The 18220-nt window shown below is 36.5% G+C and overlaps 1 protein-coding gene across 6 annotated transcripts in view; it reads right to left on the reverse strand.

Annotated features, from left to right (window-relative positions):
• Positions 1-18220, reverse strand: part of CNTN4 (contactin 4) — a 995624-nt gene that overhangs the window by 741083 nt on the left and 236321 nt on the right. For all 6 annotated transcript variants that reach the window (XM_030801544.1, XM_030801547.1, XM_030801549.1 and 3 more), the window contains one exon: positions 11965-12020. The gene's annotated coding sequence lies outside the window, so the exon portion shown is untranslated. The remainder of the gene's footprint in view (positions 1-11964; positions 12021-18220) is intronic.

Below are 18220 nucleotides of genomic sequence, written 5' to 3' on the forward strand. Positions count from 1 at the left end.
TGATATAGTTCTCCAATTATGGAGAACTATAACTAACAATGACTTCTCTAAGACATATTTAGTCCCTGACCTTTGCTATAAACAGAACTTGAGCTTCAGCAGTCAATATGGTTGAAGCAAACTCAATACAGGAACTTTTACAAACACAGAATCACTAAAACAAGGAACGAGTACATTGTACAGAAATTAAGGTATATATTTTGGGCCATTTTCATTGCAGACTATACCATGTGTTGGGAGGCTGCATTAATGAGAATTATTTAGGCTGTGCTAGAGTAATCCAGGAATATAGCAAATGGCTTCAAACATTAAAGTTTTCTCTCATGCATATTTCTTACTCATGCATAATCTGATACCATTTGTCTGCTTTGCTCCCCATTTTCCTTTGTTACATTTGCCTTGCTTAAATTTTCGTTGGTTAGTGAGACATTTAGATAGTTCCTAATCAAATTCGATGTATAAGTATCAATTAAATATTGACTGAGAGCTATTCATTTCTCACTACTTCATGAACAAAAACTTAATGAAGAGACATTACAAGGTATTTAGGCCCTCAGTGAATAACAGCTTTAGAAGTACCTAGAAAAAAGAACCACTCCTAGAATTCTACTCTATTTTTTTCTTTAAATACACTTATTATGTATTTATCTTAACACTAGTACAGCGCACTTTACAGCAATTGCCTGGGCCTTTTGTTCAGAATTATTAGCATCAGGACAAATCTGTCCTTGTGTACTTTTTGGTGCTCCTTTTGTTTCACTGCCATCAACCACTTGGTGGAAGCTTTTATTTTCCTGTTATTTTTCTCCCTGCGGAGTAAAGATGAGGTTAAGAAGATTATTCAGCAGCTGTGTCCAATCACCTGCTCTCCTAATCCTTGGTTTTTACACTCTTAAAGAACACTGCTAGGGATACCTTAGGTTCTGTCATTACCAACATGGTTAATCCTGTACTTCCCTAAGACTTGGCATCTACCTACTTCGAAGACAGCTGTGACTATGGCTCTCCTTTTAAAACCTCATTCTCTTAGCAAGGATCTAGTTAGATTTCATCTTATCTCTAATCTTTTATTTCAAAGGTGGATGAAAAGGTAAAACAATCACAATGACTTCTCTAAGACACATTTAGTCCCTGACCTTTGAGACAAGTGCCTGTCTCACTTCAAAATAGATCTTAATGGCAAAAGTGGATTGCTTTAAGTCTATTCCCTGTCCCTCACAGGCTCAGAGATACATTAATATCATCCTGTTGTATGCTATTTCATCCTGTTCATATAAAGTTGACTGTTGTTTCTCTTCAATTTCAGGGCACCAATCCTCAGGTTAAACTTCTCCAATTTCTCTAGCTTGTTTCGAGTTGTTTGAACATTCTCAGATCTTAGTCCACTTTGCATTGGTATGTCTCCACTGAGTAAGATTATCTGAGTCCATGTGTTTGCAAAATCAGAGCTATGCTAATATCCTGCAGATAGTCCATCATTCCCTACAAGCTTGGATTTTTCATAAATTTTCTCTACAAGTTCAAACAAATGTATCATTTTTACATTTTCCTTAAAATTTTGATGGATAAAACATGAACTGACAGCAATTCATTGGCAACCTAGGTAATACATGTTAGTACATCTTTGACTGTGATGCTCAAATCAGAGTCTGATTCTGTAACCACTTTTAAAGAGGATACTCTAAAGGGAATTACACTGTGTTCTTCTGGGTGATTTATGAAGTTTACAGTCCTTTATTTCACGTGCAATTAGAAGGGTTATTGTGTACTAAATGTTCTAAAGACTGTTTTGCAATTTTGAAGAGCTACTATGTGTCTTAGTTTAAACATGAACAGGTTAAAAATACACCCTAATTTCTTTTTCTATATGTAAAAGGCAGTAGTGCGGGCTGACTTCAGAAGATCATGTGAAAAAAAAAATATGTCAACAAGCACTTTGTTAATATTAACTGTTGAGACTCTTGAAATGGCAAACATAATTGCATTCATTTCTAGGTATAATAAGATACGATGTTTCTTTATATACAGGTGCATATAAAATATTGCAAACCAAACCAGTTGGGGTAAAACATTTATTGCAATAATGTAAATTTTAAAAGATTTCAGCTGGAAATAATTAAGGAATCAAATATTACAGTACTGGGGACAAAGTTGTATCCTTCCTAAAAGCTCGTCAGATTTAAACTTGCTTAGCTTGGAGAAGAGAGTGCATTTATCTAAAGCATATAGCTTCAACTTCTTATTTTGTAGATGGGGAAGCTTGAGCCCAATAAAGTTTAATGATTTATCTAACATGACACAATTGATTAATATCAAAATGGAAAGAAGACAAGAGACCTGGTATTAATTCTTGTTTTTCTTCCTATTAGTTCATATTGAGATACGAGTCATAGGGTTAGAAGAGCATTGTGGATAATGTGACTTGAATAATTTTTTATAGGTTAGGAAGCTGATGTTAGAAACTTCCAGTTTTGAAAACATAATGAACCCAGCTAATATAGATCAATGACCACCTAAAGGCACAGAAAAATAATGAGTAAAATATAAGTAAAACAATTTGTAAAAAAAAATCTATCAAGTTTAAGGAAAGGAAATGGAATGTTGAAGGTCTTAACAGATGAACTGAAGACTCTGCAGTAAGTTTCAGTTAATGTGGTGGTGGTTCAGGGACAGGGTGGTTCTCGCTATAGGACTGAGGGCTGGTGAGCCAGGGTATTGATGTCTAAGGAGGGACAGGAGACATAATCTTCCAAGCACAGGGAGATATATCTAAAGTCCCTATATAAAACACAGATTCCCTAAATCCATGAAAAGAAGCTAGAAGAATGATGCAAATGGCCTCAACAAGAAGTGAGGAATTCTGTTGTCTTTGGACTCAATATGACCCCTGTAAGAAATTAAAACTTCACGCCTGGGCCAAGCATACGTATATGATCTAATTTACTCTACTTATAAAATGCAAGAAGTTAACAAAAACTGATATGTGACCTTTTGTATCCTAAAGACTCAATAAAAGCAAAAGCAGAACCACTCTTGGGGAATGCTGTCACAACGCAGAGTTCACAACATTCCCAAAGAAAGGAAATAGTTAACTAAGGTGGGCTCAAACTATAAAATTACAAACTATATGTGGAAAGAAAAACTGCCATGAAAAAATTCAGATGGCACAGTAAAAGAAACATACAGTATAAGCACTAAAAATAATAAAAGATTAATGAACATGAGAAGAAATTAAGAGTATGTAAAATAATTACAAATAAAAAGGAACTGAATCCATGATAAAGCAAGAAAACATGACTTAAAAAAAAGATAAACCAAAAAGAGCTTCTAAAAATTAAAACCAGAAATTGAAATTTTAAAAAAAATGAACATTTGGAGTAGCCATGCAGTGCTTTTCCTAAATATTACAGTTCTCTTTTGTTTCCAAGTGCATATTAAGATTGTATTTCCTAGCCGGGCATGGTGGCTCACACTTGTAATCCCAGCACTTTGGGAGGCCAAGGTGGGTGGATCACCTGAGGTCAGGAGTTCGAGACCAGCCTGGCCAACATGGTGAAACCCTGTCTCCACTAGAGACACAAAAATTAGCTGAGTGTGATGATGGGCACCTGTAATCCCAGTTACTCAGGAGGCTGACGCAGGAGAATCACTTGAACTTGGGAGGCGGAGGTTGCAGTGAGCCGAGATCGTGCCACTGCACTCCAGACTGGGTGACAGAGTGAGATTATGTGTCCAAAAAAAAAAAAAAAAAGATTGTATTTCCTTATAGCCTTTGGAGTCATCCATTGGCTTCTTTTGCTAGTGGAATGTGAGGAAAAATGACATGTGTCAATTTTGGGAGGAAGCTTTCTGAGCCAGTTTATGATTCCACAGGTTCTCTTTATTTTGCCTTCGCAGTCCCAGACGGTGCCTCCATCAAGACACAGCTCCCCTGTTAACTTTCATTGAGAATGTTGCATGAGAGAGAAATAAACTTTTCTTGTTTTAATCCATGACACTTGGGGCTGTTTGCTAATGCACATAAACTAGCCATCCTGATGATACAAAAGTTAAGTAGCAGAATAGACATTGTTGAACAACAAGTTTAAAAACTAAGGACTCCAAAGGAATTTTCTTATAGTGCAAAATGAAGACATAAAGAAAAAAGTGAAAGGCTAGCTAGGCGTTATGGATAGGAGAAATAAATGGTCCAAAATACGTTTAAGAATGCAGAAAAGAGACAACAAAAATAATTTTAGAAATACCAATATTCACATAAATAATAATGAGAATTTTCTACAACTGGAAAAAAGCGTGTCCTGAGGTTGAAAAACAGAACAGCATAAGAGAAAAATTAAACATAAATGCATACTTAGACATATCATTGTGAAACTGCAGAACTCCAAATGTAAGAAATATCTTAAAAGCGAGCGGGAAAAAAAAGATCACAAACATAAGAATATCAATCTGACTAACAGCAGGTTTCATTATCTGTAGTAATAAAGGAAAGAAAACAATGGAACAATATCTTCATGGTATTGAGGGGAAAATACCATTAACTAAGAATTCCAATCCTAGCCTAACATTATTCAAAAATAACAGCAAAAGAAAAATATTTAGTGATACACAAAAATTAGAGAGTTTACCATTAAAAGAAGCTACTAAAAATTTAATAGGTCCTTTGAGCAAAAGGAACTTACACTCAAAGGAAGTGGGATGCTGGAAGCAATGATAAGAAATAAACTGGTCAGTATACAAGAAAATCTATGTAAGCTAAGCCTTGACTGTATTAAATATAATAATAATTACTAAGAGGAAGAAAAAGTTGAACTAAAATAATATGCATAGAAAAACAACTTGGAACTTTGAGTGATACAATTTGAGTTAAAGAATTTTAGGTTTTATTTGGGAACATTAAATTTGACTTTGCTAAGGTTAAAATTTAGCAGACCACACTAAAAGTGAAAACAGTAAAACGTCTGAAATAATAAGAAATTAATGGAATTAAGAAAATCAGTTAATTTAGTAGAAGGTGGAGAAACATTTAGAAACAAAAAACCTGACACAAAGTAAGGTGATGGAAAGAATGTTAAAAATATTTCAGGAATCAAAATAAGTGCAAAAAAATTCAATCCCCTTAGTGAAAAAGAAGGGGGGGAAATTCACACTGAAAAAATCCAACTACATGCTGCTGAAAGGAGATACACCTAAATTAAACATAAAGGCTAAAAACAAATTAGAAAGGAAATCTCAGGCAAATTTAATTTAAAGGAAGTAATATTTTGTCAACAAGCATTATCAGGAATAAAAAGAGGATCATGTCACAATGGTCAAAGGATTAATTCGTCAAATTTATAGAAACTCAGTACGCATTCATAAGTAGCCTATCAGAGGGTCACACAATAAATTAGTCGTGGTGCAGAACTATAACCTCTGCTTCTCGATCATAATAGTCTCTTCCTTTCCTTTACAGTACTTAGCACAATATGTATTTTTTCTACTTGTATATTATCGGTCCCCCTATTAGACAGCAAACTCAAAATTCCAGAGGATATACATATATTACTTGGCACCATATCACCTGGTCCTAATACATGTTCTGGCATGTACTTAGCTTCCCAAAAATAGTTGTTCGGAGAACAAATGACACCCACGCTCCTGATATTCAAGCCATTCAACATAGCAAAATCCTTTCCATTAACCATAAGGAAAAGCATAAAACATCACTTGGATCAAATGGAGCAATTCATATACGTATTTTTTCATACTTAAGATTAAAAATTTCTGCTTAACATTACAGCTTATAAAATACTTCACAGAATAACACAATTATGCCTTATATTTCCAGATTATAATTTTCATTTCAATTTCTAAAAACAAAGGTTTTTTAAAAAGAATCTCTAAAATGTGTCTGAAAGGATAAAAAAAATCATGACAATGATAGACAATTGAATCACACATTTTCAGGCAGTGGCTTATTTTCTTATTGGCAGCAGCTTAAATTGTATTCAGAAGCATATCCATGGAACATTTTAATATAAGGCCACAGGGATGTGTTCTCTTAGTTCTAACATCTCACTTACAGTATGTTAATACTCTTCTCTCAGCACAGTAATGTTACCTCTGCTAGGGAAAGCTCTGTCAACTACCAGGAGAAACACAGAAAGAATAAAAATCATGTTTCTCTGTCAACTATTTCCCTGTTACATCAAAAGTCCCTCAGGGGCTGATTAAATTCATTAAGTGCTAACAGAAATTCTAGCCATTCTTTTCTTTCTGGCTAAGATGCCAGGAAGAGAAAAGCCAACCCTGGAACAGTTGAACTGCCAAAAATCTAATGTGATAGCCTAATATTTACAACCAAATAATACTAATTATAAAAGTATCAATTATGGAGGGTCTATTTCCTAAATGCAACCAAAGTAGGTTCATAACATTTATTTTTCCTAAGCTAACAAAAGAGCTAATAAGTACCCTTATTTTACATTTTGAGAAATATGAGAGAGGTAGTCAGTGAAATATTTAGAATACAAACTCATTCCTGTCTGACCCCATCATTGAGAATCTCAGTATGAAACCATGAATCCTGATGTTTAAAACTTTGACCTAGGCCAGGCACCGTGGCTCGTGCTTGTAATCCCAGCACTTCGGGAGGCTGAAGCGGGTGCATCATGAGGACAGGAGTTTGAGAGCAGCCTGGCCAACATAGTGAAACCCCATCTCTACTAAAAATACAAAAATTAGCTGGGTGTGGTGGCAGATGCCTGTAATCCCAGCTATTCACGAGGCTGGGGCAGGAGAATTGCTTGAACCCAGGAGGTAGAGGTTGCAGTGAGCCAAGATCACGCCACTGCACTCTAGCCTGGGCAAGAGCTAGACTCCATCTAAAAGAAAAAAAAAAAAAATTTGACCTGGCCTTTGGCCTTGGCAGTCAGGTCAGACAGGAGGGCAGTGTGTGTCTCAGGAGGGCAGGGTGTGTGGATTTGAATGACAATCTGCTTATTTTGTTATATCACTCATATAGTTTGGATGTTTGTCCACTCCAAATGTCATGTTGAAATCTGACCCCTAGATTGGAGGTGGGGCCTACTGCAAGGTGTTTGGGCCATGGGGGGAAGACTGTTCATGAATGACTCGTGCCTTTCCATGGGTAATGAGTAAATTCCTGCTGTATTAGTTCTTGCAAGGGCTGTTTGTTTTTAAAAGAGATTGGCCTCTCTCCTCTCCCTTGCTCCCTCTCTGACCTTGTGGCATGCCTGCTGTCCCTTTGCCGTCTGTCATAATTGTAAGTTTCCTCAGGCTGTCACCACAAACGGATGCTGGTGCCATGCTGCTTGTACAGCTTGAAGAACCATGAGCCAAATAAACCTCTTTCCTTATAAATAACCCAGCCTCAAGTATTCCTTTACAGCAATCCAAAAAAGACTGAGAATGTCACCATAGCTATGTCACCAGTGGAGGGTCTTGACTATGAATTGTCCCGGTTCTTGGCATTTTGAACAAAGAATCAGACAAAACACACAAAGCAATGAAAGAATGAAGTAATGAAAGCACAGATTTATTGAAATGAAAGTGTACTCCACATAGTGGGAGCAATCTTGAGCAAGTGGTTCAAGAGCACTGGTTACAGAATTTTCTGCAGTTTACCCTCTAGAGGTTTCCCATTGGTTACTTGGTTACCCTATGTAAATGAAGGAGTGACCCATGAGCAGTCTGATTGGTTGCAGACAGTGACCAATCAGAGACTGAAGTGAAGTTACAAAGTTACACCCTATGCAAACGTCTGATTGGTTGCAGGAGGGGGCAAATTAGAGGCTGAAGTGAAGTTACAAAGTTACACATGAAGACTTGGCCCATGACCAGTGTGACTGGTTGCAGGAGAGGACCAATCAGAGGTACTTTCCATTTTTCATAGGCAATGCAGTACAAAGGGAGTAGCCTCTAATCCTTTTGTTAATTGGCTGTGGGGAGGTGGGGTTTTCCTTTTGATTCAGTTGTACTAAGTCAGTGCAAATTGCCCTTAGGTTTACCCTACCTCCAGACCCTATTCTCCTGCCTCAGCTGAAGATGAAGTTTTGTTTTCCTAAAACAAATATTTCCTTATCTATTACTTTTTGAGATGTAATTCACATACCACAAAATTCACCATTCACTGCACAATTCAGTGGTTTTTAGTGTATTCACAAGGTTTTACAGCCATCACTACTCTCTAATTCCAAAACATTTTCATCACCTCCAAAAAGAAATCCTAGTAGTCAGTCACTCCCCACTTGCATCTCTCCTTAGTTTCTGGAAACTATTCATCTACTTTCTGTCTCTATAGTTTTGCCTATTCTAGGTATTTCTTATACATGTATATTAGCCCATTCTCATGCTGCTAAAATAGACATACCTGAGACTGAGTAATTTATAAAGGAAAGAGGTTTAATTGACTCACACTTCAGCATGACTGTGGAGGCCTCAGGAAACTTAAAATCATGGCAGAAAGGGAAGCCAACAAGTCCTTCTTCACATGGCAGCAGGAAGAATAGTGAGAGTGAAGTGAGGGGAAAGATCCTTCTAAAACTACCAGATCTCATGAGAACTCACTCACTATTACAAGAACAGCATGAGGGTCACTTCCCCCTTGATTCATTTACCTCCCACTGGGTCCCTCCCACGACAGGTGGGGATTATGGGAACTACAAGATGAGATTTGGGTGGGGACACAGCCAAACCATATCAACATGGAATCATATAATATATGACCTTTGATGTCAGGCTTCTTTTATTTATAATATTTTCAAGGTTTATCCCAGTTTTTGCATGTATCAGTACTTCATTTTCCTAGTGTATTTTAATTGCTAATGTACCCTAACAAAAGATGACAATTTTTGTACCAATCCAGAAAAAGAAGAATGTAACTGTCTTCTTCTATTTTCCCTTGAGTGCAGTTTAGACTAAATTTTCTACCATTAATAAAGTAACTTAACATGACCCAAGCCTATGAAGAATATCACAGTCTCCATTTTACAGATGGGTAAAAAAAAAGAGGTCAGAGAGGTTACCTGTTCAAATATTAGCTGCAGGAATTCAAGTACAGAGCTTTGAAAACAAAGCCAAAATTATTTTTACTTCGTTGATGGATATATTATAAGAACACCTAAATGGCCCATTCAACCACTGACACTTCTTTGTTCAGACATTTAGAAGCAAAGCTAAGCCTCCACATTTTATCAATCCATGTATCTTTGGGTAGGTAAGGATACTAAATTCAAGTGCCTACTAGGGCTAGATAGATAGCAAATGGCATGGTGTGACAAACTGGAGAGGGCATTGGAAGGCTGCTATTGTTCAGTACGCCCTCTTCGTCCTCTGGAAATGCACTGTCCAGGATAGAAAGTTATTATGATTTCTTTTAAGAGAATTTAAAACATCATTTTATGTAAAATCTCCGAATTTTTAAGTGCTGGCAACAAGTTAAACTTTATTTTTATTTTTCAAATTACTATGTTAAAAAGAGCTATTATGTAAATCAAATTAACTGTTTTGGGGATATTCTGTCCCACAGACTACAACTTTTACAATCTGTGGTGGAGGAAGAAAGGCCAGGATGGCACCAGAGGGTGCCTGGGGCCTCTTTGAGTAGAGTCCAAGGGGCATCATCAAAATGAGAGGGAACCTACCTCCTGCCTTTCAGTTCAAATTCTGGAAAGTTTCAACAACTTAAATTTTAAGAGAGGAATTAGAATAGAGAAGATGTCATTAAATCTTTCATTCTTTCCATGGATAGTTATGGAAGACATCATCTGTGTATGCACTGCTAGGTTCTTGGAATACCATTAAGAACAAGAAGATGCAATCCCTGGCTTCAGAAGTTCACAGTGGGAGGGTAAGATAATTAAGCTAGCAATTACAGGACAATGTGATTATCATATTGTTTACACTGATGTTGGCACAAGAGGGAAGCCTCACCCTAACAGGGACTTGAGTTCAATATCTTCAGCTACACAAAGATATATGAATGAATAGGATCAAAGAAACCAGAGAAGTATTCATAAAGGAAATAAATTTTCAAGTAGAATAAAAAGAGTTGATCAAGGATGGAAAGAAAGAATCGAATATCCCAAGGAGAAGGAACAGAATAAGTAAAAGCAAGGGAAAACACAGCACATGTGAGCAAGCTTGAGGACACTCAGAGTATCTTGGAATACTGTTGCTGCCTTAAGAAAGATGGTTCCTGCTGGGGGAGAGGGACCTCGTGGAGCAGCTTGCACTGACCTGTGAGCCACGCTCAGACCCAGGAACATACCCAGTCAATACTGCAGATTCTGTTCCAGATCAGAAGACCCAAGCAGCCGATCCCCCAGACTCATAGGAAATAATAAAGTTACTGTTTTTAGCCACTGAGTTTTGGGGTGGTTTGTTACAGAACAGTAGCTAATTGGTTAAAAAAACACCTTACTCAACCTTCACTTATGAAAAAGATCTGAAGAATCAAGTGAAATAAATTTCTGACACACACTCTCTATTTATATATATAATAAATACATATATATAAAATTTATGACACGGTCTTGCTCTGTCACCCAGACTACAGTGCAGTGGTGCAATAACAACTCGTTGCAGCCTTGACCTCCCAGGCCCAGGTGATCCTTTCGCTTCAGCCTTCCCAGTAGTGGGACTACAGGCATGCACCACCATATCCTGCTAAATTTTCCGATTTTTCATAGAGACAGGGTCTCACTGCTGTCCAGGATTACTATTTTTTTTAATTGAGGGTGTTAAAAATCTGAGAACCAGAATTACACACTAATATTTTACCCAGTGTTATCAAACTCTGTACTGAATAATTTTTATCTTGCTTGGGACAAAAGCTGGCCACCAAGAGATAATTATTATATCATTAAAATAAACAGCATTTTATGTATACCAATGGAATGAGACCTTCCTCCACCCCATGTTATGATTATTTTCCCATAAATACCTTGTTAACGATAATTACCTTTAATTTCACTAGACTCTCTTTTTAGGCATACTGTTATGAGTGAATTAGATGTCCCTAAAAGATCTGTTGAAATCCTAATCTCCAAAATCTGTGAATGTGACTTTTTAAAAAGGGTCTTTACAGATAAAAATCAAGTTAAGATGTGATCATATTGGATTAGCATGGGCCCTAATTCAATGACTGGTATCTTCCTAAGAAGAATATTTGGACACACACAGGGGAGACAGCCACGTGAATTGAAGATAGAGGCAGAGATTTGAGTGACACATCTGAAGCCAAGGAACACCAAAAATTCCTAGCAACCACCAGAAGCTAGAGGAAGCAAAGAAAGATTCCTCCTTAAGAGCCTTCAAAGAGAGAGCATGTTCCTGCGGAGAGTTTCATTTCAAATTTGTAGATTCCACAACTATGAGAGAGTAAGTTTCCATTGTTTTAAGCCACCAGTTACTTTATTAGATCAGCGTCAGGAAAGTAAAACAAACATTTTACTGTTTTAGATCTATATATTTTATTAAGGAAAAAATTTGCATACATTGTAGACAGTGAATTACATTTCTCATGTTTTATCCCTTCAAAAGCTTCAACTTTTAAGACCTGAGTATTTATAGGACTGCGTTAACTTAATATTTGTGTTGGTTTGACTGCTAAAACATCCTCTCCTATAAAACCATTTGGCAAAAGTGCAACAACTTTATTCCCAATACACCTTCTATGATTACAAATTCTAAAATTTTTGAATTATCAAATTAATCTAAACTACAGAAAACCTACCTTAAGTATCTTCTCCAGAGAGAAATGGAAATAGTCTCTATTTCTTAGTTTCAGGCTTTAATTTAGTAACTTCACTACTTTCATTAATTTCAACATTCATAAAAACATCAACAACAATCTCATGCTATGGCTTTGTAAGGGAAGGTTTTCAATGTTTCCATAGAAACTAAGGATGCTAATCAAGGTGAACTACACATAAGGAAAATCTTCCCTCGTGGGAAGCTTACCTTTTAGGGAAGCTCTTGAAGACACATGCTGTGGAGTTACTCTATGTCAATGATTCCTAGAATAAGAAGAGAAAAATACACAAATAAATACATTTTTTCAAGCATAGAGAGGCTTATGTGTAGGTGATGCTTACCTGTAATCTTCCCCATCTAAAATTAAATTAGACCGGATTAGGATGAAGTAAAAATTAAATACATTTGGTATAAATTTCCAGCTTAATAGAATTGTGTAGATTAGGATCCAGGATCCATTCTCCGCCTTGCCTCCCCTGAGCTGAGTGACTTCTGACAAGGCCATCACCACTCTATCTTTCCCTTATTAATATGATGGCTCTAGGAGGCTGCAATATTTTATGACATTCAGATTCAATGCAAGAGACAATTTCTTAAGAGGGTACATTAAAAGGATTTTAAAATAATAAAAATTGAGCAATAAACGGAGACGTCTTATCATTTTTGTATATGAATACATAAAATGAGGGTACCCAACAAAAACAAACACTCTTCACATAAATTGTATACTCTCTTAAAGCTACCAACTTAAACTTTAATTGTGAAATAATTTTTGCCTCAGAATATTTTTCCCTGAAGAACTAAATTTATTTTCCCTATAGATATATATATAAATACACTCACACACAATTTTACCTAGAATAAAGGTATATATTTACATTTTCATGTTTATTCATATGTGTATCCTCTAACCAAGTTTCTGCTGTAGATCACTTTTTTGTAAAATAACTGTCTTATAGTTTTAATAATTGAAAATATAATTTTATATAGCTATACATAATATAGATTAGCTAATCAGAAATATCTTTAATCATACAATTCTACTCTGGCTTATTCTTAAATATAACATAATTGATTGGGATAAAAATGTTATATTTTCTTGATTAGCCATAAATACATGATCTTTTCTTAAGTGTATGCCTTCTCTGGCTGAATTGCAAAATAATTCACCTCTATATTAAATACCTTACTAGCTTTACTCTCAGAATAATATCAATAACAACCAGAAGGTATGGACTAAACAGGTATTCTTCATATTGCTAATATATTCAGAAATATAAAATAATCCCTGACCGTTCTCATATACCCCCAAATAAAATTTCATAAATGACATGTGTAAGAAAATATTTCCTATGGATCATGAAAAATTATATATTCACATTAATTCTGAATCACAAATACATCACCATCTGTTTGGTTTTAATATGGTCAGTTACCAACTGTATATACATGAGCTGGCTACAAAAGTTTAGTAGGTACTAAACACCTTTCTTTCTTACATTAAGGACAGCAACTGATGTAAAACTAAAGCTCTATTTACAGCTATTGGCACCATTTGCACCTCCAGCCTACCTATCAATAACAATTAAAATTATAATAACCCTACAGACATTGGTCAAAGTTTTTTGCTTTTTTTTCAAATATTACTAAAAATTTGTCATATATATTTTTTCCTCTTCACAGAAAGAAGGTGGAGATTACATTTACCCTATCCAGTGGAATAATACTTGAAATGAAAACTTAAATTATAATTTTATTCATTAAAATAATTATATTCTTCTTGTTTGAGAGCCTAAGCTCTGGGATAAATTTCTTGGGATGGGATATTGGTTCAATTTATTACTAATCATGTGATCTTGAGCAATTCTTTAATTGATATAATCCTCAATTCTACTTTAAAGGGGGGACAATAACAGTATTCATCCTCAAAGAATTATTTCAATCCTCAAATTAATAATTAAGTTACATAATGCAGACTAGATATTCAGTTTAGTCACTAGATATAGTATCCACTAGTAGTAGTAACATTGGCAAGAGATTCTCACACATTGTGGATAGTCTCATGAATGGTGACTGTACACACAAACAGCAGTATCAGCACCAGAAGAAAACAAATGCTCCCAAATACTTGCCCATTATAGAAAACATTATTAAATTCACTCCTTTGATTTTTGTAATTGCATCCAGAGGGAATCCTGGCCAAAAGAACTTATCTGTTGGGTGAGCTAATATATCGTGAATGCATTTATCAAGTCATTTAGCTACCACGGAGCAAAAAGCAATGCCAAAGAAAATAGAAAGCAAGATGGAAGGGTAAGAAGAGTGAACAGGAATATATGGGACTGACCCCATGAAGGCCTCTGAAACAGTATCTCCTTTGTAAAGAACGCATCCCACCTGTTGCTCCTGAAAAGACCAGCCCTATGTTCTACGTGATTCAACCTAATAGGCTACAGGTGTCGAACCATCAATTAACACGACCACATTAAGTCAACAAGATTCTCTCAGAGATTTTGAGTTTGAGGCATGTAAAGTTGGAATTATTGTTAAAGAAGACAGTCTTGAGAGAACCAGAAAAATAAGACTTTAGAGAAAATCAGAGTTAAGATTACATACATCCTTACTTCTGATCCACATGAGAAATGAAGAATTGAAAATAGGGTAAAAGGTGAGGGGCAGCCACATTTCCTGACTTTCTAAGCCAAATCCCCATGAAGTTTTACCTATAATTTTTTTGTGTTTAGATGGCTATCATTTTGCCTGGCATACGGTTTCAAAAACCGTTATTATGTGAGCTAGTTTAAGTTTCTGTGTATCACAACTAAATGGTTACTAGTTAAGAAATCATAAGCCCACTGAAGCTAAGTTTTCTGTGAGTAATACAAAGTCCTGGCTTTGTGCCTGTAGAAATGAGGGAGACAAATAAGTGGGCAATTAATAAAAATAAGTCACAAACCACCCTGCTATACTAACAACATACAAATTTGTAAGGAAATTGCATATATAAAAATTCCTGGCTCATGAATATGAATCATAATCAACTGTTCCTTTACTATCATAGACCAATAGCTTTTATATTGACTTTTTTTTTTTATTCAAAAAGTATTTACCAGGAGAAAAGAAACAGACCAAGGTTCCTGACCTCCTGGGATTTGCGGTCAAAATAAAATTACTACTCTGCCACCTCCCCCACCCAAACAAACAGGGGTACAGGCTAGTACAACCTGGTCTAAAACAGGTGCTTCTTAAATGTATACTCAGTGACTGGGGGATCCAACTTGTAGTCTTAGTTATTATAAACTAAGGGTTATGCCAAAATAAGTTCCACTTCCACAGTGGATTTTCATAACTGATCTTAAAAGGAAATATCTAATGATGCCTCAGTTGATGTTGAGAAGTTGCTGATTATATAAGCAGGAATTATTTATTCACACCTCACTGGAAAAATGTTGAGTCGCTGTATTCTTGTTAGGGGGAAAAAGTAGACATAGTTAAAACTTCCCATCTTAGATTAGCCAGCGTGAACAGAGAGGATTCAAGTAGATAGATATCCAATTTCATACCTTGAAAGAAGGTTAAAAAAAGAACGCAAAGGATTTTTTTCTTGGCCACTTTTGTGCTGCTTTACAGGGGGAAAGAAACTGAATCTATTGCACTTGATTGGCTAATAGTCTCTCCCTAGAGGCGAACGCAAGGAACGACCTTTCATTTTACCCACCTTCTTTAATCTCAGCTTGCTTTCGAATAAAATGAGCCTAATAATTGTATTCCTACCTTTAGCTGTTGTTTTGAGGCAAGACTGATGTAATCCATGAGAACACTGCCCAGTTCATACTATGCAGAAAATAAATGCTAGCTATCATTATAATTTTTTTTTAAATCATGAAAAATTCACTAAACTTTCCATGTTCAATCCATAACTTGTACCTGCTATCCTAAGTTAAGGTTTTTATTATAAACTAAATAAAATCACATGTTAAAATTGGCAGGAAATTAATACACAACCAGGTGAATAAACAGATGAATCTCCCTCTGCCCAGAAAGATTGGGTCCAATCTTTGAACAAATCAGCTGTTGTCAACATAAATGTACTCGCAATTTTACAACAAAGGAACCAGAAATCCATGAATGACTGCAGAGATTCTCAGCTAATAGCAAATAGTTAGATGCAGCAGCTGGCAAGGCCTAGGTCAAAAAGGATGATTTTACCCTAGGGAACAAACAGTCCTGGTCTAGACCCTTTCCAAATACCTCAAAACCAAAAGGTGTGTCAGTTATTTATTAATAACAAAAACAACCCTTCCCAAGTGACAGGTAAGAGCATGAAAATAATTCTAATCAACATGTTCAAAACCCAGATGTGGCATCTCTAAAGCTTTCAGTTCTCACCGACATAGCATGTAAGATTAGGAGGGACGAAAGAGTGGTCTCTTTGCCCATTAGAGTCAGACCTGCATTTGCCTAACAATAAATGTGTATGTGATCACCATTGATTATAAGTCTCCTATAATTGCACTTGGTCACTCCTGTACATTATGCCTTTATTTATTTTATTTTTTCTTGAGACGGAGTCTCGCTCTGTCTCCCAGGCTGGAGTGCAGTGGCGCGATCTCGGCTCACTGCAAGCTCCGCCTCCCGGGTTCACGCCATTCTCCTGCCTCAGCCTCTCCGAGTAGCTGGGACTACAGGTGCCCGCCACCACGCCCGGCTAATTTTTTGTATTTTTAGTAGAGACGGGGTTTCACCGTGGTCTAGATCTCCTGACCTCGTGATCCGCCCGCCTTGGCCTCCCAAAGTGCTGGGATTACAAGCGTGAGCCACCGTGCCTGGCCTACATTATGCCTTTAAATAATCAGTGGATAAAATATAGGTTCTAAAGTCATATTTGAGTCTAAGCTTTACCATTTATTTGCTGCATGAACTCAACCAAGTTATGTAACCTCCTGTAGTTTGTTTTTATCATCTGTAAGACAGGGCCAAAATTATCTACCTTGAAAGGTTCTTCGAAAGATAAAATGGGCCCGGTGCCATGGCTCATATCTGTAATCCCAGCAATTTGGGACGCCGAAGGGGGCAGATCACTTGAGGTAAGAAGTTCAAGAGCAGCCTGGCCAACATGGTGAAACCCCGTCTCTACTAAAAATACAAAAAATTAGCTAGATGTGGTAGCACACACCTGTAATTCCAGCTACTTGGGAGGCTGAGGCTGGAGAATCACTTGAACCTGGGAGGTGGAGGTTGCAGTGAGCCAAGATCCTGCCACTGCACTCCACCCTGGGTGACACAGGGAGACTCCGTCTCAGTAATAATAATAGATAAAATGAGACAAGCCAAACCAGTCTATAGCAGGTATTCAATTAATGATACCTGTTATTATTAACATTATTTGAACATCAAAGGATAGCATAAAGTGAGAGGTAAGAGTTACCATTTAGCAACTGTCCATATTCTTAAAGGCCATTGTATTTAATAGGCTTTTCCTTATATTTCTCCTATTTTGCTTAACTTATTGATGCCATTTTCCATCACAGAATCAGCAGGTTATTTCTCATGGGTATCTACTTCCTTCACAGGTAGTTAAAACCCAACCTGAATTTTCTGTGGGAGGTAAAGGTCATGTAGATTTTACATTATCCATGTTTATTTTCAGAATTTCCATTAGCTTTGCTTGATATAATTTAGTATTAACATCAGGGTTATTAAACTAATACTAAGCAAGAGATTACATTTAAATGCATTTTTCAGTCGGAATTGGGATGCATTTCTAATCGTGCTGTCTAGCTACAAGCAAACAAATGGTCATTTGATTCTTTTATCATTTCACAACGAATACTATCAACCACAGAGATCACTAATGGGTTCCCACCACACACTCAAAATAAACAAAATACAAGATGATACATAACAGGCTTTAGAGTTATTGAGAGATAATCACATCCTTGGGACTTTCATTGGGCACAATAAGTAGCACCACTAGAATATGATTATCTCTTGATAACAAGGGTCCCTACAGCTCTCACAAAGTGAGAAAGAAGTCATTACCTTAGGGAAAATGTGTATTTATTTCACTGAACCATATAGCTGACAATTTAAGCTAATGAACAGTGGCTCTCCTTGAGATGACAGTATTACACAGTGTAGGAGGTTTCCTATCAAGGTGACACAGGCACCATCACCTTGAAGAATCTGCCTTGAAGAGCTTTTTTTCTGGAAGTCTAATTTCTGGGTCTTGACTACAAGATAAACAGGTCTGGAAGACACTTAGGAGCCTAGGGATCTATGAACCTATTTAAGACAGGGAGGGCATTGAGAACAGCAGTGGGAATGGCTTATGCTGCTCATCAGTTTTAAGGCCAGAAACTTGAGATTCTGAGCTTCACAAGTTGTCTTGATGTAACATAATCAGGACAGCTCATCGGAGAGGATAGAAACAGCTGCTCCAGACTATAAGCCATCCCAGGGT

Source organism: Nomascus leucogenys, chromosome 21 (genome assembly GCF_006542625.1).
Source record: "Nomascus leucogenys isolate Asia chromosome 21, Asia_NLE_v1, whole genome shotgun sequence".
Classification (NCBI taxonomy): domain Eukaryota; kingdom Metazoa; phylum Chordata; class Mammalia; order Primates; family Hylobatidae; genus Nomascus; species Nomascus leucogenys.